Raw genomic sequence first — 22,228 nt, 5'->3', positions numbered from 1 at the left:
AGCTTCTAATACATACCTCACATTCTCTACTTAGAAATGATAGCTACTGGCATCTGCTAAATCACATGGCTTTTGTCCAAATAACTAAAGCAACACTGTGATATATGTAAAAAAAGTACCCCACCTTGCATCCACCCAACTTCTGTAAAGATTACTGATGATGGCTTAATTTTGCATAATGATAGGGCAGGTCCTAACTGAGCATTCTTAACTGTTGCTAATTCATTATTAATAAATTTCAGTAAGAGTATAAATAAGATGGTGCTTCCAATGAGGCAATGTTCTGCTAGAATAATGCCTTGTCTTCTGTAGGGAACAGGAACAGGAGCCTCCTTGGAGCTGCACTGCAAGTAGAAGTCAGTGGAGGAGTCTGTCAGTTTGAGGTTCACATTGGCTGGGCTCAAGGCAGGGCTGAGAGGATAGAGTGGTCTGGCTTCAGGTCAAGGGGATTATGCCCGAGTAAGCTTTTGTTTAGTCTGGCTGGCCAGCCTTCTGCAGTTCTTCTGAACAATGTTATTGTTCTCTGAAGTCAGTGGTTTAACTTTAGACCAATATTTTTCAGCTTAGGCTGGGGACTTGTGGGAGTTGAAAACCACACATTTTAAAGTTCCTTAGGTTGAGAAACATTAGATTAGTCCTCTTCACTTGACTGATTTTAATTTTTTGCAAACCTTGATCAGGGACACAATTTACATGTATCAGTGGAATAAATCACATGTTACAACACCACATTACCTATTTTCTTATAGGTCTATAATTATAGCTTACTAGGTTTCAAAGTACTCTTTTCAAATTATTGTGGTCCCAATGCTGGATAACTGGTTAAAGAGCAAGTAGCTACATTTGAGGAACAGCTTGTCTCAAAAGACTACATACCATTTTAATGTAGCTGTCCTGTTGTCACTTTAGTTTTCTAAAAAAAATAGTCTAGTTAAATTCTATCTAAAAGACTGACAGACTAAGTTTGAACATGTTAATAACTTGCAACAAGGCTGATGGATGCCATTCTGTGCTGCTCCTAGCTAACATGACAATTTGAAAATATCACCATTCATCCAACAAACAGAATATAGATACCCCTTACCAGAACTGCTTTTTCTTTGACATAGGAACAAGCAACTACCAGGGAGACAGTCTTTTATACCACCCTAGCTGCCCTCATACATGTTTTTTTTTGTTACCACACCTTCAGTAACATATAAAGGTAAAGGTAAAGGTTCCCCCGCACATGCGTGCTAGTCATTTCCGACTCTAGGGGCCGGTGCTCATCTCCGTTTCAAAGCCGAAGAGCCAGCGCTTGTCCGAGGACGTCTCCGTGGTCATGTGGCCGGCAGGACTAGACGCCAAAGGCGCACAGAACGCTGTTACCTTCCCACCGTAGTGGTCCCTATTTTTCTACTTGCATTTTTTACATGCTTTCGAACTGCTAGGTTGGCAGAAGCTGGGACGAGTAACAGGCACTCACTCTGTTATAACATATAACCTAGTTCAAATTAAATGTTATTATATTTTCACTATATTGTTTCTCCATAGTCAACAATCCCTCATAAACAGTCAAAGAAATTTTTATGTAAAAAAAGTCCAGCATATGTAAGTTAGTAAGAATAAGTACTACCATTTATCATTCTTAATTCTGGCTGGGCATATTTAACAAGAAAAATTGACAGCGCTATTCTGAAAAAACCCCGAACTGCACATAATGCATATTGGTATAACAAAAATTATGAATATGGATATGATTAGCAATATATCAAAACTGCATATTTAATACAGGTTTATGTATTAAATAAACCAGTCTGCCAAGTTTATTGTTAACATATTTTTAAAGAAATAAGCTTACATGGATGAACACATGCAAAAGGGAAAGGGACAAAACAGACTATTGCCTAATATCACTATGCATTCTCTGTCTCACATACACATACGCACACTATATAATTGCCAGAATATGTGTAAATACAATTGCCAGGTAAATGCATACTTCATATTTAAAACAAAAACAACTTATAAAGGCCAGTAGATGAATTAGTAACTCCTAGCCAGACATGTTTTGACATGAGAACTTTTTTTTGTGGTTTATTTATAGTGCAGCTGAAAAAGAAAGAATAACTCGAAAAAGTCAGCACAAATGAATTCAAAATTAAGCTGTTCAACCTTTCCCCAAAATGTTTATCCTTATAAATGGGTATTGGTCAATTATGTCCACAGTTAAGTGGTAGAAAGATAGCATAGGAAAATAGTGTCTCAATCAAACCAATATTTGAAAGAATGTTATAGCAAATTTTATTCTTAAGATTATTCAGACAATTCTCACAAAATAACTGCATATAGTCAGTATTTTAAGAAAATATTTCCCTGAAACTGTTATTAATACTATATAAAGGAGTTGTTTTGCATAGATTTTTTTTAAAAAATGTTGATAACTTGAAAATGCTTTAAATCCAGTCCTGGGGTGTAGAATTTACAGAGATTGAAAAGCTCTATTGCTTATCTAGAACGTTAGTGGATTTATGAAAGTTTTTCTGCAAAATGCCTATGGGAGTTTTATACCATTCTTCATTTAGCTAGCTTATAAGCGCTAATACCCTGAAACAAAAGGATTAATGTAAAACTTGAACTGTTGCTACTAAAGAAATGGAAATGTCATTGCTGGCATGAAAAGTGTAATAACATAGACTTTAAATTTGATAGATGCTATAATGTAGAAATGGGACGGATTTGATTACTCTTTGAAAAATTCATGTAGAGTTAACTTATTCACTAGTTACATTCTGATAATATATTCTTAATTCACTCTGTAATTGTAACTATTCTGAAAATTACTGATAAGCCACAAATGGATGGACAAGTATGCATTTACGTATGTGTTTGTAGATAAGTATACTGATAAATATAACAATTTAACTTAGTTGGTACAAGAAAACAAATCTAACTACAGAAGAATGCACATTTTTTATCAACTCCATATGGTACAGGATAATTTCTTAATTCCTCAATTTTTGTTGAATTTACCTGAAACGTTTCATATTGACTCAACCAGTTTCTGATGATGCTCTAAAAAAATTATGTTGTTGGCTCTAACAAAAAATAAATAAATAAATTACTGGGGGTCATATCTACATACTAGATATCCCTGAGTTTGTAAACTAGAAAAACAGATACTGATACATTTGATGTGCTGTGATTTAAACATAAATTAAAATTCAATATAAATAGAATAATTTAAGATCAATATTTTTAGATCTACAAGATTGCATGGAAGTTTAATCAGATTCAGTTTTGGAACATGACATTTTTCAAGAACAGAAAGAAGGGAGAAATAGGTTGTATTAAAAATGTGACACGCAAAATTTCCAGGAAGCTGAATTTTTTTCTGTCCTTCAACTTTTTTTAAAGCAAACTGTTTCAACTATACACACTCCTAAAAAACAATATACACAGCATGTGGGAGATCTTTTTAAAGTGAAGTTCTTTTAAGTACAGCTCGTGGAATATGAAATGTCATAAATTATGGAGAAGTTGTAGTTTTGTTTCAGGCAGTAATCATTTTCTCGAAGTACTTCAAAAACAAAAGAAGTAAAAGATGTGGATAAGGCCAAATTGCAAAAATAACTTCATCTACAAAATGAAGACTCAACTGTCCACTTCAATAGATAGATGATAGATAGATAGATAGATAGATAGATAGATAGATAGATAGATAGATAGATAGATAGATAGATAGATAGATAGATAGATAGATAGATAGATAGATAGATAGATAGATAGGCAAGCAGGCAGGCAGACAGGCAGGCAGGCAGACAAGAATTTGTGTTCTGAGGTGCATTATTTGCTTTCTGTCCCCTCCTCCAGCATTTTTTTTAAAAAACAAAAACAAACTACAGGTAACATAAAGTCTATTTTGTTTTCTATTTTAAAATGTCAGAAGTTTGGTAGAGGAGCTTTGAATAAAAGAGGTTGTTCAGGATACCTGTAGTGGAGTACTGAATTTTGAACACCTCCCCAAAGGTATAGGAATTGATGTAATTTGAACTCAAGCATTTTATTTGCCAAGTAGGTTTTATTACCTTCCATTTTTCATCAGGAGTACTGTGTTAATATTCTAAAGCAGGGGTGTCAAACTCAATTTCATTGAGGGCCGCATCAGCATTGCGGTTGCCCTCAGGGGGCCAGGTGGGTGTGGCCTGGGTGGGTGTGGCCTACTGGGTGAGCGTGGCTAGAGTGCGTATGGCCTACTGGGTGGGCATGGCCAGCTCTACATCGTTCGCATCAAGGGTGCCTATGGGAGCCTGGGCAGGAGTGGGACAGATCTGAGGGTCTCTGGCAGGAGGAGGGTCTCTGGGCCAGGGCCAAGGCAGTGGGGGCCGTTCCCTCACTGTTTCCAGGATGGCTTCATGGGCCGCATGAAACCACTTCGCGGGCCGGATCTGGCCCCCGGGCCTTGTGTTTGACATGTCTGTTCTAAAGGTTAGGTAGATTGGGCAATTCAGTCACTGATATTGGCTGTGGCATCCTTTCTTGGACAATTAAGCAACGGTGTTTAAATTGTTCAACTTGCACAACTCCAATATTCATTGAAAGCCACCAGTTATGAATACTTTGGTCTTTTCAGTATTGATGGTTAAGCTGGTTAGGAGGACTCAAGTCTTTACCAAAAGACTGAAGACTCAGGCTTGTCCAAATCTTGTGTCTGGATTTGTGTGACTATTCAGAAGAGCAGTGGACACAGTGGCATACACAATATCTCTCCAGGCTATCTGTCTGTGAATAATTCAATTAAAGTATAAAGAAAAGCTAATATCTTCAACCATGGAAGTGTAGTGGTTTCATATATTTTCGTGAGAATGCTGCACAACATTCTCCTTATTATTATTATTGTTTTGTTTTTCATGTTCATTTACTTTTGTTTCATGTTTTTTTCTTTCAAATCATTGATCCTCTTTTCAAGCAAACGTGTGTAGATTGTGTTCATTTTTATTGTTTGCTGAGGGCAAGCTATGAAAAAGTTTTGGGAGGTTTTCTTTTTGTTTTGACATCTGAAAATATGTTATTTTTTAAAAAAATAAAGGTTTTGTTCTGACAGTTTCCATGTATTGTTAAAATCTTAATAGAGTTCCTTGATGATATTATTATATCAGTATGTGGTGTTGTTGTTGTCTTTGCAAATGCAAATACATAAAAGCAAGTATACAATCATTTTAGAATTGTGAACTTTTAGCATGTGTGTGTGTGTGTGTGTGTGTGTGTGTGTGTGTGTGTGTGAGAGAGAGAGAGAGAGAGAGAGAGAGAGAGAGAGAGAGATTGAGTCTCTGTATGCCTTCAAGTCAATGTTGATTCCTGGAACTGGAATCAGCAGCTTGGAATAATTAATCCCTGCAGTCTCTTGTAAATGGTTTGGCATTGGCTCCTTCTTCCTAAGGCTGTTCTAACTTTGTGCCTAAGTTAGAACTAGAATTCATGGTTTCTTGATGCCTAGTCTGCCTTAATCACTACACTAAACCAGCTCTCACTTTGAGGATGCAGCTACCAAAAAGAAAAAAGTCACACAGATTTTCCACATAGAGGTAATCCCTGAGTTACATCAGTTCACTTAGCGCTCATTCAAAGTTACGTGATATAAGCCCCCTAGAGTTTACGACCAAGTCCTGAAATTACGACTGTTGCAACACCACCGCAGTTATTTGCCCTTACAAATGACCACAGAGGCTCTGGAACATTCACCCTATTCCCCCTCCCTGCTCCCCACAACTGCTTCCTCCTCCATCCTGCCATGCCGGACTCACCTTGCAAAGATCTGTCTCCTCTCTGCCATGGTTTGTTTGCACTGAGGGAAAGAAGAGTCGGCTTGGGGGAAAAAATATGCTGAGAGTGAAAGGTTCTGCGGACTGCGATCTTGCATGACTTCAGGTATCCATTCTAGAATTCATAGTCAAACAACTGTGAAATGTAAAAACATTAATTATGTAGATCTGAAAATGATAAAGAATAAGAAAGCAAAGATAGTTTGAGAAAAAGAGCATATTGCAGCCCAACAGACAAATAAATTTAAAACATTTAATATTTACATTGCCTAGACCAGGGGTAGGCAACCTTGGTTCTTTTATGACTCATGGACTTCAACTCCCAGAATTCCTGAGTCAGCATGGCTCAGCTTGGAAACCTCTCCCTTTCCCCTCAGCATGGCTGGCTCAGGAATTCTGGGAGTTGAAGTCCACGAGTCATAAAAGAGCCAAGGTTCCCTCCCCTTGGCCTAGACAAACGAGACATTTTGTGTGTCAAAAAGAAAGTGAAGTTAATACAAATTATGTATCCTCTTTTGAAATAGCATTCCAATGAGAAAGATGCCTCTCTTTTAAGTGTGTGATGTATTTCTCCTACTACTGAAATCTGGGAATATCTTTGGAAAAATACTTTTCTTTCATTTTTAAGACATGAAAATAAAGTTAATTATTTACTATTTCCCAATAATTTCCCCTGATTTGTTCTATGTTTTAAACATTGTGGAACGATAATGGCTACTTCTACATATTTTAGCTTTGTCTATCATTGCATATTATAAGGAAGACTAGACATGACTTCATAATATGTAGTCATTATTTCATGATATTATACAGTAGGAACAATATCAAGACTGACCCACTGCTTTATATTTTTATAACGCTCCAAAATTTATCTTAGTTTCATCCCTCTTACCACATTTTACAAGAATGCCAAGTGCTGTAGATGACCTGTACAGTCTTCATTTGAATTTATTCAAGGACAAAGTGCAATAAGATGAGGACTAAGAAAGCAAAGGGGGCAAATTAAGAGTAGGCATGAATATAGTGATGTCATGCCTATATGTTAATGCATATATTTCTGAATCTCTAAACATCAGGCAACATTTTAGAGAAGTCTGCAGCATATCTTGCTAATAGTAAGGAAGTACCAGTCAATGTAGGCAAAATTTGTCTAGTAGGCGACCATCACAATCAAACCCCAGTTTTACCAGTTTAATGTCACAGTACTCTGTACATGCCTAGAAGGAAGATATAGATTTAATTATGAATTAGAAGGCTAACATGCATGCAACAGTACAAATTAGTGACATCCTGGTTGCTGTGGATGCATAGGAAATGAATTCATAGGTTAGTGTGGCTGCATTTTACACTTCACTGAATTGTGATAATGGAAGAACCACACATCATTTTTTAAATAAAAAGTGACATGAATGGATGGGTGGATATGACTCTAGAGAATTCATTAAAATTATTGGTTATTTCGGGATCCAAAAATGAATGACTGTTTGGTGAATATCTGTTTTAAAGATATGTTTGGGGGCGGGGGAGGGTTTGGTTCAATTTTGATTTTATTAAAAAAAAGGGAAAGTAGAACAGCTATAGGAAAAGAGTATATTTTTTTCTGTATGAAAAATATTAGAAGATAGAATTATCACCAAACAGAATAAATAAAATAGTATGTAAACAAAAAGGAAGAAGAATTTCCTCTCTACTTTTGTACTAAGTACCACAAATTTTGTACCAAGTGCCACAAAGGTTTATAGAATTATAGCAATAGGAAGTATGGAACAAAATAAATAAATAAAGCTTCTTAGTGGAGTGATCATAGGAGTAAAGAGATGGAAGACATTAGGAGGACTATCTAGTTCAATACTGTTGAAGGGAAGAAGAGGCAGTAGATGAGAAACAAATGCATATTGTAATAAACACTGCACATACAAAAAAAGATTAGTTGTAAAAATATGGTCAAAGAGAGAAAGAAACAGTTTATATAGAAAGAGGCAGTAAAAATGCAGAGCAGTTTTGATAGATATAAAAATTGTTTTGGAAGTGCAGAAGCCTCCAGCAGAGTGAATGAAATTAAAAATAAAAGTGATGAAATGAGTTGACATGAAACTGAAGAGAAATAATGCTGCAAGGAGTATTTTAAAGATATGTATGGAAGTGATAGTTATATGTAGAAGAGTGGCATTAAAACAAATGCTATAAATGTTAAGTGTCAAGGAAAAAAGATGAAAAGGAAGTCATAAATGCAGTGAGAATGTTTTGAAATGGTAGGACTGCAGCTGTAGATACTGTAATTGGAGAAACATTAAAATATGGATGTGATCTGTGTATGGAGGGGCTATGCAATGTGTTTAACAAATGCACAGAGACTGTATTTATGCCTTAGACTGGAGGAACGTTATACAAGATTCACTCTTATAGCAAGAGTGAATGGAGGAAGGGCTGTGGGGGTGGGTGGGGGGGGTTGGTCAGTTTATTGTATCTGGGAAGAAGTTTGGTGGAATTCTGACTGAAAGGTATTAGATAAAGCTATGTGCAAAATTTTGTGTAATATGGGTTTATGGCTGTGGTTAACCCTAAATTATTGAATACAATAAAGAAATTTTTTATGTTTACTGAATTTGAGAACAGACATACTAAAACGCTAAAATGAATAAGCATGAATTATGGAATTATGAAGATAAAAGTTTAAAAACATGTTTATGATAAAAGTGAATAAATTACTACTTCAAAATGGTTCAACACTGAGCAAGGAGGAAGACAAGGATGTGAGGTTAAACCCTTGCACTGATTAATGTTTGCATCCTTTACATTTATGGATGAATATAAAAGCACTTTTGTAGTCAAAATACATTTGTTGGCTGGGGCATAAATAGACATGTACTTTTCTATGCGGCTCATGCCATTCTGTTGACTATGAACCTAAATGATTTGCAGCAAATGTTAGATAACACAACGAAGAACATGGATTGAAGAAATAATGTATTAAACACAAAAATGATTGCTTTTGACAGGAAAAATGAAGAAAAAGATTGCATGAATGCAGAACACAAGAGCAAATATATGAATTTACTAAACATTCTTCCAAGGAACATAAATATGGGAAAATGGATAAATAAATTTTAAGATATGTAAATGCTGGTAGAAAGCTATAGATTAGGCATGTCACATGATGTCGTGTGGCGTATTGTGACTTTTTCCCATTTCTGGCAATGGGGTGGGCACGGTTTCGGTGTGATACATACGGCCCGTGGGCCGGCAGTTTGACATGCCTGTTCTATGTGAAAGAAGGACATCTGATATAATTCATGTGTTCATAGGCTTCATGGTGATCAGGGTTAATTGCCAGTAATCTCAGCCCCAAGAACATGGGTTAGTGCCTGGTGTTATTTTGAACATGATCTTTCTATGGAGAACATAAACAGCTTTCCTTTGCTATGAACAGATAATTTGCTTTTTAAGATGCTCAAAACAAAACTCTGCATGGATGGTCAGAACCTTACATTGGTCTACCGTAGATATGTAACAGATGTGAATAGATTCCAATGACAACTTGGAGTGTTTGGCGATCTGGAGGCTCTCATGCCTGGTTGACTCCTGGGAGATGCCTAGGGTCCTGAACAAAATTTCTCTTGCAATTTCTGTCAGTCACAGATACCAAGCAGCTCCCTGGATTATTAAGGAACTAAAAGAGATAAAGGGATTGAAACAGCATCTGCAACATTGATAGCCAAAATAAAAAGTAGCACTGGTATAAGATCAAGTCTAGATTACAATGGTGATAAGAGACTAATGCATTAAATATTCTCTGCAATTTTTGCATCTGCCACAGATTTACAGCTGGTCGTCTGTTTACTCAGGCCTATTGGAGAAAGATTGATAGGATACAGAACCTGGAGGCATCCTGGATCAATTTACATGTTTCTTTTTGGATAAAGTTGTTTGTATTTGCTCTGGTTGGAAGGAATAGAATAGAATAGAATAGAATAGAATAGAATAGAATAGAATAGAATAGAATAGAATAGAATAGAATAGAATAGAATAGAATAGAATAGAATAGAATAGACTCAGCAGGAGAATCTATACCATCTCAGACAAGTGACTGTCCAGTCTCTTCTTAAAAACCTCTAGTGATGGAGCACCCACAATTTCTGAAGGCAAGCTGTTCCTCTGGTTAATTGTCTTCAATGTGAGGAAGTTTCTCCTTAATTCCAGGTTGCTTCTCTCTTTGATCAGTTTCCAACCATTGTTTCTTGTCCTGCCCTCTGGTGCTTAGGAGAATAATTTGATCCCCTCTCTTTTGTAGCAGCCCCTCAAATACTTCTATCATGTCACCCTTATTTCTTTTTTTCTTTAGACTAGCCAAATCCAAGTCCTGAAGCCATTCTTCATATGTTTTAGTCTCCAGGATTTGATCATCTTAGTTGCTCTTCTTTGAACTTTTTTTTCCTAGGGTCTCAACATCTTTTTTGTAGTATGGTGACCAAAAGGTCAGCTGGGGAAAGTCCATATGAACTTCTGTCTTCTGAAATTCCCTGAAACTAAGAAAATTGATAGAATTTGGTATGGTTTGAATCCCACCACTGGTGTTTTGGGCTCTTTCTGGCTCATTCTGATGACCAGTTTGAACGTGGATGTCTGGATTTGGAAGTCTGACAATGCCTCTCTGAAGGAAAGTGATACTTGTCATTTCTGATAACTTTCATTCAGTCTTCAACCTTCCCTTTGAAGGTGTTCAACTACTGACAGTCTTAGATGAAACATAGTATATAGTGTATGGTGTGTGGTATGTGGTTTAAGATTTAGTTGTATTTCCTTTTCTTGTGTCATGCTTTCCATTGGTTTGACTTCTATTTCTTTTTTGTATTTCACATAATGTTGCTTATCCTCCAAGGGAATAATATTATTGTTATCTACATATACAACTATGAGACATCAAATAATACAAGTTGAAATACTGACAGTACAAAAGCTAAGTTTGGCAAGGTAGGCGTGCTGTAACCCTAGTGACTGATGCAAATATATAAAGAAAAAAGTAACACTGTCTGTTATAATAAAGGAAATCTTCAACATCAGTAAGAAATGAAAGTAGCAGTATTGCTATTGAAACTACATTTGGGACAAAGTTAAAACCAAATAGATATAATTCAACAATGCCAGCCTCAACAACTATGCTTTTCTGGTGAAATGAAATCAGTAGTACAGTGGAAAAAAACAAGTACTTTCTAGAAGGACCAGAACTGAAGTAAAATGAAAGGATTTCTTTTTTAAAAATATATCAACAGTCAACACTATTAATATTACTTTCATTGGAGCCATTCAGCATATACATTAGAAAAGTAGTTGAATGGAATGAGAACCATAGACTCTTCAGGGCTAGAGGAATTTCCTTTTGGTTGTTTAAATCATTATAGTTACAAACTTAACTCATCACTATCCCTGTTTTCATGTATACATATAAAAATATGTACATATTTTTATATGTATCTCTTCTCTGGCATATTCTGCCTTACAGTATGTAAATAAGTAATAGATTGTATTCTTTCCGACCTTTAACCTGGGGACAGGGAACCCCATAAGCTTATTAATTAATCTGTTGCTTTTCTCAGGCTACGATAAGCATGATTCATTGTCTGAAGGTTTGTCTGCTAGTTTCGAATATGGAAGATATGAAATAATTTTATGGTAGTACACCAGTACTATCTTCCCTTGATATTTATCCATTTTGCAACTTCAGGCATGACTATTACTTCCTCACAGCACCCATTAACAATATATTTGAAGAGTTTTCACCCCATGATACACTCCCGAAGGACTCAGGGCGGTGAACAGGGCATATCATAAAACTACAAAAATACAAAAGTTAAAAGAAGAATTAAATTATTGCCCAAAGTAAAAACAATAAAAATATATATAAATATTAAAACCCTAAGTAACTCCCCATCAGGCCAGGCCAGCTTGTTCAAATAAATGGGTCTTTAACCCACGCCGGAAGGAGCGGAGATCCGGTGCCATCCGGAGCTCAACCGGCAGTTGATTCCACAGAGCTGGGGCGCCCACAGAGAAGGCCCTCCCCCTGGGGGCCACCAGCCGACATTCTCTGACTGGAGGCACCCTGAGGAGGCCCTCTCTGTGGGAACGCACAGGGCGGAGGGGAGTCGACGCCGGCAGCAGGTGGTCCCCGAGGTATTCCGGACCCATGCCATGTAAGGACTTAAAAACCATCACTAAGACCTTGAACCTCACCTGGAAGACAACTGGTAACCAATGCAGCTCGCGGAGCAAAGGTGTAACATGGGAGTACCGGGAAACTCCCAAGACAACTCTCGCGGCCGCATTCTGTACCAGTTGGAGCCTCCGAGTGGTCTTCAAGGGAAGCCCCATGTAGAGAGCATTGCAATAGTCAAGACGAGAGGTCACGAGCGCATGAGTGACCGTACACAGGGCATCCTGGTCTAGATAGGGCCGCAACTGACGCACCAGGCAAACCTGTGCGAAAGCCCCCCTAGTCATGGCTACTATATGATCTTCTAAGGTAAGCCGTGAATCTAGGAGGACTCCCAAGTTGCGAGCCCTATCCACGGGGGGTAAAGACTCACCCCCCATAGAAAGTGATGGAACATTTTGAATGTCCCGGGATGCCGGAATGTACAGCCACTCAGTCTTGTCAGGGTTGAGTTGAAGTCTGTTCCTCCCCATCCAGACCCGAACCGCCTCCAGGCAACGGGACATCACAGTGAGGGCATCACTGGGGTGGTTTGGGGTCGAAATGAAAAGTTGGGTATCATCAGCATATTGATGATACCCAACTCCAAAACCACGAATGATCTCACCCAGCGGTTTCATATAGATGTTGAACAGGAGAGGCGAGAGAACCGACCCCTGAGGAACTCCACAAACGAGAGACCTAGGGGCCGATCTCCGCCCCCCTGCCAACACCGACTGTGAACGTCCCAGGAGATAGGAGGAGAACCACCGAAAAACTGTGCCTCCCACTCCAAGTCCTCTGAGACGCCGCAGCAGGATACCATGGTCGATGGTATCGAAAGCCGCCGAGAGGTCTAATAGGACTAGGACAGAGGAATATCCCCTATCCCGAGCCCTCCAGAGATCATTCACCAGAGCGACCAATGCCGTCTCCGTGCTGTACCCGGGCCTGAAACCCGATTGGTACGGGTCCAGATAATCCGCTTCATCCAGGACCAGAGGGAGCTGATGCGCCACCACACTCTCAACAACCTTCGCAAGAAAGCGAAGGTTGGAGACTGGATGAAAGTTGTTCAACACAGCTGGGTCCAAGGCAGGCTTCTTGAGGAGAGGTCTCACCACCGCCTCCTTCAAGACGGTGGGGAAATTACCCTCACTCAATGAAGCAGATATAACCGCCTGGAACCAGCCTCGTGTCCTCTCCCTGGCTGCATTAAGATATTAATATTAAGATATTAAGATATTATAAGGGATATCTGAGGGAACACCTGCTGCCGGCATCAAGTTCCCTTCGTCCAGTGCGCTCCCACAGGGAGGGTCTTCTCAGGGTGCCACCGGTAAGAGATTGCCGGCGGACGACACCCAGGGATAGGGCCTTCTCAGTGGGGGTGCCTGCCCTTTGGAACCAGCTGCCAGTGGAGCTGAGGACTGCCCCCAACCTCCGTTCATTCCGCTGGGACCTGAAGACCTGGCTCTTCGAGCTCTCTGGCCCAGGCTGAGGATTAATTTTTTAACTGGGGTTTTACTTATACAGGGATAAATTTAATTTTTTTTAAACTTGTTTTTAACTTTTGTATTTTGGTTTTTAATTACCCTGTAAACCGCCCTGAGTCCTTCGGGAAAGGGCTGTATATAAATGTAATAAAAAAAATATTATGTCCATTATTAAAATATTTACAACCTGCTCTTTATTCACAGATTTCAAAGCAAGATGCAAAAAGGAAGAAAAAAGTCAAGAATGGGTAAATGATAAACAAATTCCAAAAAGATCTAGAGTCACCCAAATCCTAAAGTTGGGTAAGTAACTAGGTGTTCCTTTAGTGCTGAAATTAAGCCAAAATTAATGACATTCTGACTTGCAGTATGTGGGAGAGCATTCCACAGCTAGGGAGAGATGAGGAACTGCTGGTAATGTTGACAATGAAAGTTGTAGATTTTGTGTCCTTCTGATGGACCACCTGTAATTGGGGGAAACTTTTAAGTAATGGAAATACATCAACTGCCAATCCAATCAATTTCCAGATGTTGAACAACTGATGAACTCTCCCATTGCCACCATGATGCTGAATAGTGGGAGATATGAATTCTTGAATGTTTGCTGAATTCTTTATAATTTTCAATGGTTCTAATAAAGATATTCTGTTATTATTATTATTATTTAATGTAAGCACAAATCTGAATGTTTATAGATGATTCCAACCCACTGATTGGGTAGTACAGCTCCTTAAGAGGTAATTGGAACTTTTAGAAAACAGCATACAATTAACACCTAAGAAACCCCCAACATCTATTTAATATTGCTATAGAACCTGAATATATTACTTAACAATAATATTTAAAAAAAATGCTTTGTCACAAGAAGTAGTTGCAATAATTCCCTAGCTTTGTGGAACAACAAAAAATCCTCCTTTAAAAAAAAAGGGAAGTGGCTGATTGCACATGGGGGATGCTATCTCAAAGAAGGGGAACAGCAACAGGAAAGGTATATTTCCATGCCCCTCTGTAGGTGACAATTTCTGATTAAGGGGACATATAGCAATCCCACCAACTGGAACCTTTCAGGTGAACAGGTGTTACTGGGAAAAAGCTATCCCTTATATACTCAGATTATGAGCCTTGAAGAGTTTTAAACGTGACAACCAGCATCCTGAATTGAATCCAGAAGCTAACTGGCAACCAATACTGCTCTCTTAACTCTGCCAACACAACTGGTCGCCAAGAAATAAATTAGAGGCTATGGCTATAAATCTGCCACAATCCAGAGATAAACAAGATCAAGTTCTATTCCATCTACTGAAATGAAGCAGCCGTTGAAAAAGCCCTTTCATGGTACCTTAGAGGACAGAATATATTCACTGTCCAATAGGCAAGCAGGATCAAGACCAGTTAACTATTAGTTAGGTGATAAATCCAAAGGAAAAGCAAGGGATAAGGTCAGATGAAATCCAAAGTCCAAAATACATAATGCAGGATATTTACAAGTAAAAGATGATTTCTTTATTAAGTTCTCTGCATTGTCCAAAGGGAGTAAATCCTATAAATAAGATAAATCATATAAATCCTAAGCCATGCTGAGCCTCCATCCAGTGCACAGCTGAGATTCATCAAATAATAGCTATAGAGTCTTGTCTTCTATTGACACTCAAACATATTTTGGCTAGCCCCTCATAACTGTGAGGTTTAGCTTGTGTTCTTGGTTCATCATTAAATAGACAGGGCTAAGAGATTGTACTTTGGAGTCTAAATAACTTTTAGTAGATGTGAGCAAGGAGTCCTGTGAACTTTCTGGATCTACTAAAGCTAGAATGGAGTCACTGGCTCCAGTAGTGTTAAAATCATCAGCAACAAGATGTTTGATGCTTCTATCCCCACTTCCCAGTCCCACATTTCTCATGCAAAAGACACCTCCATAGAAGGGCTGTAATATTCATGAAGTACAGATGTTAGGTGACTGCCTTTATTTATTTTTTTGTTTATGGGTATACCCATAATTGTCCAAGCTACTACATTCTGGACTAGCTGTAACCTCCAAAGATCTTCAGGGGCAATCCTTGTTCAGTATATTGCAATAGTCCAGGGGTACGCAACCTCAGCTCTTTTATGACTCATGGACTTCAACTCCCAGAATTCCTGAGTCAGCTATGCTGACTCAGGAATTCTGGGAGTTGAAGTCCATGAGTCATAAAAGAGCTGAGGTTGCCTACCCCTGCAATAATCCAATCTGGAGATGAATGACAATGAATAGCATTTCTCATTCCAAGAAATGCCACAATAAGTGCACAGAGGTAGAATTGCTAGACTGAGAAGATTCCCAATATTATAGTATTTAAGTAGGATCTGTGAGCCTAAGAGGACCTGCTCCCTGCCAAATTACAAACCAAATCTGTTCAGATGAGTGCAATCTTATTCAGGTTAACAACCTAATGTTATAATTGACATTAGTCAATACTAGAATTGGTAGGCTTTTGAAACCAAAGCCACTCTTTCTCTGGGACTGAGTTACAGTCCAGTCTTCCCCATCTAGCATCAGAAAGGATATAGTCACCTACAGAGCTCTTTGAGAGCATCACTTCAGCTAGGAATCAAAATACATATTTGGATATCATAAGCATTATCGATATACCTGACCTTGAAAGCCTGACTATGTTTCTTTCTGCTGTATCTGATACCAAATACAATGAAGGTAGGTCAATCTCAAGTTTCTTTCTCATTCCTTCCTCTCTTTCAAGGTTAAAGTGATGTTTACATAATCACTGATGCATTGCTTCTTCAAGATTATCTATAGTCAATTCACTCTTCATAGACTGCCAGTAATGTTCTAGGTGTCTCTTGGTTTGATTTATGCCCTGGAATTCACAAAGAATCAAGAGCCCCCCATCCCTTTCCTTTTTGGAAGATGCCATTCAGGTGCAATTTCATCTAAAACCATGGCCAGACCACTTCCCTGTTCCAGAAGGCCTTGAAAAACTGTCCACCATCAATATGGAAGATTCTTCAATCAGCCTCTGGAAATCAAGTCTCTCCATAAGATATCAGAGCAGATCAAATAGACCCATAAAGTCTATTTCATCAATGTGTCCTTTCCTGTTTAGTGACAAAACAAAATGGAATAGAAAAGCTATAGGGTTTAAGGAAAAAAATCCATATGCTACCAAATATTTTGTAATATAATGTGTGGATTTAAATACCCTTCAATATAATGGGGATCATACCTGTGAAACCACCAAAGGGTTTTCTCTTAAAACTTTTCTAGCTATATTCATCACTCACTGTCATTCTAATTCAGTCTGCAAGGATCTTTCTGTGTTATGGTAAGGCATTTGTCTTCCTTCAAAAACTGCATAACTGTCTTGTATAACACTGAAAAGTTTTAGATTGGATTTGTCATCTCTGAGTTCCACATTGCAAAGATGTGTAAAAGTATGTCTGTCTTTTATTGGCAATATCCAGAGAAAATCAGAAAGTAGATAACTATTTGGAAGCTGCAGAAGTGCTGCACCAAAGGCAGGCAGCCTGTAGCCTCCTTCAGGTCATCTGCCAAAGATCTAACAGGTAGGACTGCTCCTACAGGTGTAGGCAATCCCACATCACCTGTCAAAGCCACCCATCTCTGGAGCCCTTCAGTGTATGTCAAAGATCTTCCAGAATGAGTGGCTTTGGAAAGCATTGTAGAAAACCTTCAGCCAAGATTAGAGAAGAAAGCTAGCTAGAGCTTTTTCCTCACAGAATTTGCCTGAAGCAGTTCAAGATGACTCAAACTGAAGGTGAATTAGGTGGCCTGTTTGCTTTGTCAAAGCAAATCATGTTGTTTTCACAGTGCAAACACAGCACCAATCATTTTCTCAAAGCCTATAATTGTCACTTCACACATACCTACTCTTTTGTAATATTTCTTTTCCTGTTCAAGGCCTTCTGTTAATGGGATCTTAAGCAACTACACCAGAAAATTGGCTTGAAAGCTTTGGATATTTACATAACTTCTTACAGGACTCCAGAATAGATTCATGCAATACATCTATCACTAGTAATAGTAGTTATTTATTGGATGTGATTTCAATGCTGGCTGATTCCAAACCAACTTTGGGCAGTTTACAAAGAGAACAAGATAAATAAAATACAATAAAATAAATAAACAAGACAGAAAATACGGACAAGCAACACCAAAGCATAAGCAATATATGCCAAATACATCTGAAAAGGGAGTTCCATCCACTCTATCCCAAGGCATGGGTGAACAACTAGGTCTTTAGGTCCTTCCAGAAAGCCTCAAGGGGGAAACCATCCAGACCATAGCATAGGAGATACCATGACAGAGAAGGACACTTCAGAATAGGTGAAATCTGGCTCAAAAACAGTAACTGTGAGAAGGATCTTGGAGTTCTAGTGGATGATCACTTAAATATGAGCCAGTAGTGTGTGGCAGCAGCCAAAAAAAGCTAATACAATCCCTGGTTGTATAAACAGAGGCAAAGAATCAAGATCACATGAAGTATTAGTACTGCTTTATAAAACCTTAGTAAGACCACGCTTAGAATACTGCATCCAGTTTTAGTCACTACATTACAAAAAAAGATTTTGAGACTTTAGAAAAAGTGCAGAGAAGAGCAGCTAAAATAATTAAAGGCACGGAGACTAAAATAGATGAAGAACGGTTGCAGGATTTGGGTATGGCTAGTCTAGAGAAAAGAAGGACTAGGAATGACATGATAGCAATATTCCAGTATTTGAGGGGCTACAACAAAGAACAGGGGTCAACTTATTTTCCAAAGGACCAGAGGGCAGGACAAGAAACAATGAATGGAAACTAATACAGGAGAGAAGCAACCTGGAATTAAGGAGAAACTTCCTAATAGTGAGAACAATTAACCAGTGGAACAGCTTGCCTTCAGAAGTTGTGGCTGCTTCATCACTCGAGGTTTTTAAGAAGAGACTGGACAGCCACTTGTCTGAAATGGTATAGGGTCTCCTGCTTGAGCAGGGGGTTGAACTAGAAGATCTCTAAGTTCCCTTTCAGCTCTATTCTATTCATCAGACACTACTTGGATCCCAATAGATGACACTGTGGGGACTCAGAACATGTTTTCTTTTTTGGCTAGCATTGGCAGTCCATCAAGGTGGAGGGACTCAGTTAAAATGTAGATGATTTAATTGGGAGACTTGAAAGAACAGGCTAGGAATAAATTGTCAGGAGAAAAATCTACCTACCTGGTTGAAAATGATTTGATGGTACATAAGCAATCAAGCAAGCAAGCAAGCAATATCATGACCAATGTCATGAATTGCCCCTAGAAACATAATGGTTACTCTGAAATGATTCTACTAGAAACTCTCCTAAATATTTGTAAAACCTATTTATTAGATTTATATTCCATTTTTCTTCCAGAATATTAAGGTAGCTTATGGTGTGTGTGTGTGTGTGTGTGTGTGTGTGTGTGTGTGTGTGTGTGTATGTATGTAATATCCCTTCATGTTATTCCCATCTGGAGAACTTTGGCCAAGAGAGTATGACAGACCAAAAGCCATTCCATTAGTTTCTAGGGCAAAGAGTAAACTGGCTCTTGCCAGTTGTAGTTTATACCATTAGCCCAGGGGTCTTCAAACTTGGCCCTTTTATGACTTGTGGGTTTTAACTCCCAAATTTCCTCAGCCAGGCATGCTGGCTGAGGAATTCCAGGAGTTGAAGTCCACAAGTCATAAAAGGGCCAAGTTTGAAGACCCCTGCCTTAGCCAATCAAGTGCACCTTCATTTAGAGCACTCTGTTAGATATTGTTTCAGAGATATTTTCTTACCTAAACAGAATGACCAAGGGCAGGAAAAAAGCAGTGAGAGCAGGAGTGACTTTCAATTTCTGCCAGCTTCCATATTGACTTTCCTTGTGGAAATCTTGCAGAGAACATTGCAAATATTACATCCCATTCCTTTCCTTTCTAGCAGGTGGTTAAGTGGCTGTAGCTGGGGGTAAGGAAGTGAGGAATCTTGAGATTGGCTGGGAAACTATCACAGAATGACAGAATGTTAAAAATGAAGATCACATGGACACAGCAGAGCCCAGTAGCTCAGCAACAGCCTTGAACACTGAAGCAGCCACAATTTTCTCAAAGTTCATTCCTCTGGAATTGTGGGTCTTGTAGATGCATTCTATAAGGTAGCCCATTTGAGGTATCTTGGTTCAAAAACTGTTCTCCTATGATGCTGGCTGAAAAATTCTGGAACTTGAACTCCACACTTAAAGTTACTGAGGTTGAAAAATCCTATTCTAGATTAACCATCATCCCCAACAGTAGCCTGAACTATATTTGTAATAGTTTTGAAGTATTTTTCACTTCATGATGCTAAAAAAAATTAAATTATTCATTGATAAATGTACTAGATAACAGTTTGCATAGAGAGATTAGAAAGCTGGAAGACAGCATATAAGAATGTTTGTGTCAGGACCCACCTCAATCCACATCTTAGGAAATAAGAACTCTTGGATGCAAGTTTAGTCCAAAAGGAAAATGTTTACTAGGATGGAATCGATTGTGGCAATACAAGACGGAATCTAACAAAGTTACATTTCAATCCTATATAAAGCATTCCCATTTCAGCCCCTCCCCTCATCCATTTGGTCAGGCTCTCATCATTTGCTTAGGTGTCAGGTCCTTCCATGGGAAAGGGAACTCGCCTTGGTTTTATGGTTATTGCTTTCCTTTTCAGTTGTAAATGAAGATGCAATCCAGACCTGTCTGTCCCCCTCCCTCCCCCAGTTAAAACATTCCCTGTTGTTTGAAGATCGCTTTAGTAACCATCCTCCCCCCCCCCTCGGAGAGATGGCAGAATCCCCAGAATAAGCACATTGTTCTACCTATACATTTATGAAATGTGATATAAATGGATTCTGACTGTTTGAGTTTATTTATCAGCTTTGCTTCCAATTTACTGTTTTGATATACTTTTGATGTAACTAGATTCAATATTCTGAGCCAGAAGTAAATGATGGTTATCTCTGAAAACCTTTTATATGAGTGAATATTCTACCTCTGTAAGATTTTTTTGTTGTGTTCTTGTAATAAAAAAAGTGTTATCAGATAGCATAGGCTATCTGCATAGGCTAAAACTACTTTCCCCTTCAAATTTCTCTCAACATGTGTTTTCCACCCAATATCTTTTTTGTAATATGAATATGAAGCATTCTTGATGATGCTTGGTTGAGAGAATTCTAATAATATTTTTAATCTGAAAGTGTGCTTCAGAGAATTTCTATTCAGCCTTAGGATTGCTTTCCTTTTCTTATATTATTTAAACATATAAAAATATTAAAAGATTTTTGGAACATATTCTTTGTTTGCTAGACTCTGAGAGAAGAAATAAATCCTCCTGACAATTAAAATTATTATTCAAGCTGATTAGCTTTTTCTATTCATTTCTCTAGAAGTTCTGATGCTTGATTTAGGTTGGATTGCCTTTTATAGAGAGTTCTCTCACTTGTTCTATTTAAATGTGTCATGTATATGTGTAGTTGTTACTGTTTCTATTTTGAGGTTATTCAAACTTATAATTTATATTTGTGTAACTTTTTAACATTTGATCAGTGTCCCAAGATATCTATGAAACTTATGAAAAGTGAGTCATATTTAATGTGTGAATCGCTTTAAAATAAAATGAAGTAGGCTCCCTTGCCAGAAAAAGCACTGTCATTTTGTGAGATCATTGTAATTCATCCCAATGAGTACTTAAATAATTGTGTTATTGGGTTGCTAAGGTGATAAAGCAGATATCAACATGTGGTCTTCAATGGCACTCCATAAGCATGGCCTGGAAATGAAAAAAAAAAAAATATTTGAACATTCTCTGAAGCTCTCAGCAAAAGGTCCAGCTACACATCAAAATGAACAGAGCCACTAGCCAGATTTTAAAATGCAAAGCAACATTTATTTTTATATGTATTAAATTTGTTTCCTGCCCATCTCACTACAGGGCAATTCTGGGCAGCTTATGACATTTATCTGTATCTGTATCTGTATCTGTATCTGTATCTGTATCTGTATCTGTATCTGTATCTGTATCTGTATCTGTATCTGTATCTGTATCTGTATCTGTATCTGTATCTGTATCTGTATCTGTATCTGTATCTATCTGTATATCCAGGGCTTTTTTTGTCATAGAACGCTCAGAACAGAGTTCCGGCACCTTTTTTGGATGGAACCTTGTAGGGTAGGCAAGGCGGGTTGTATGACATGTGTGAGTTCCGGCACCTTTTTGTTTTACAAAAAAGCACTGTATATATCTATCTATCTATATCTATCTATCTATCTATCTATCTATCTATCTATCTATCTATCTATCTATCTATCTATCTATCTATCTTCTATCTAATCTATATATGTATATGTATACAGTATCTATACCTATACCTATCTATTCATCTATATCTATACATACACACAGAAATGTATAAAATCACAATAAAATCATAACAAAATACAGATTATAACTAAACTAAAGGATGGGCAGGAAAGGAAAAGAATGTATGGGTGGAGGTGGGAGCTGCTATTAGTTGATCAACAACTCCCAGGGTAGTATTTCCCTATTGGGGTCCCAAGTAAACAGGGAGACCCAGATTTTCAGCCCTTACAGAAGGTCAGGAGGGTGGGAGCAATTCTCACTGGGGGCGGGGAGAGGGCAAGATGTTTCAAACGGCCTGAGCCACAGCAGAGAAAGCTCTTCTCCAGGACATTAAAGCTGGAATTCCTTC

The sequence above is a fragment of the Vipera berus genome (assembly GCF_964194415.1).
Source record: "Vipera berus genome assembly, chromosome: 6".
NCBI classification, from domain to species: Eukaryota; Metazoa; Chordata; class Lepidosauria; order Squamata; family Viperidae; genus Vipera; species Vipera berus.
Note: the sequence above shows the minus strand (reverse complement) of the source record.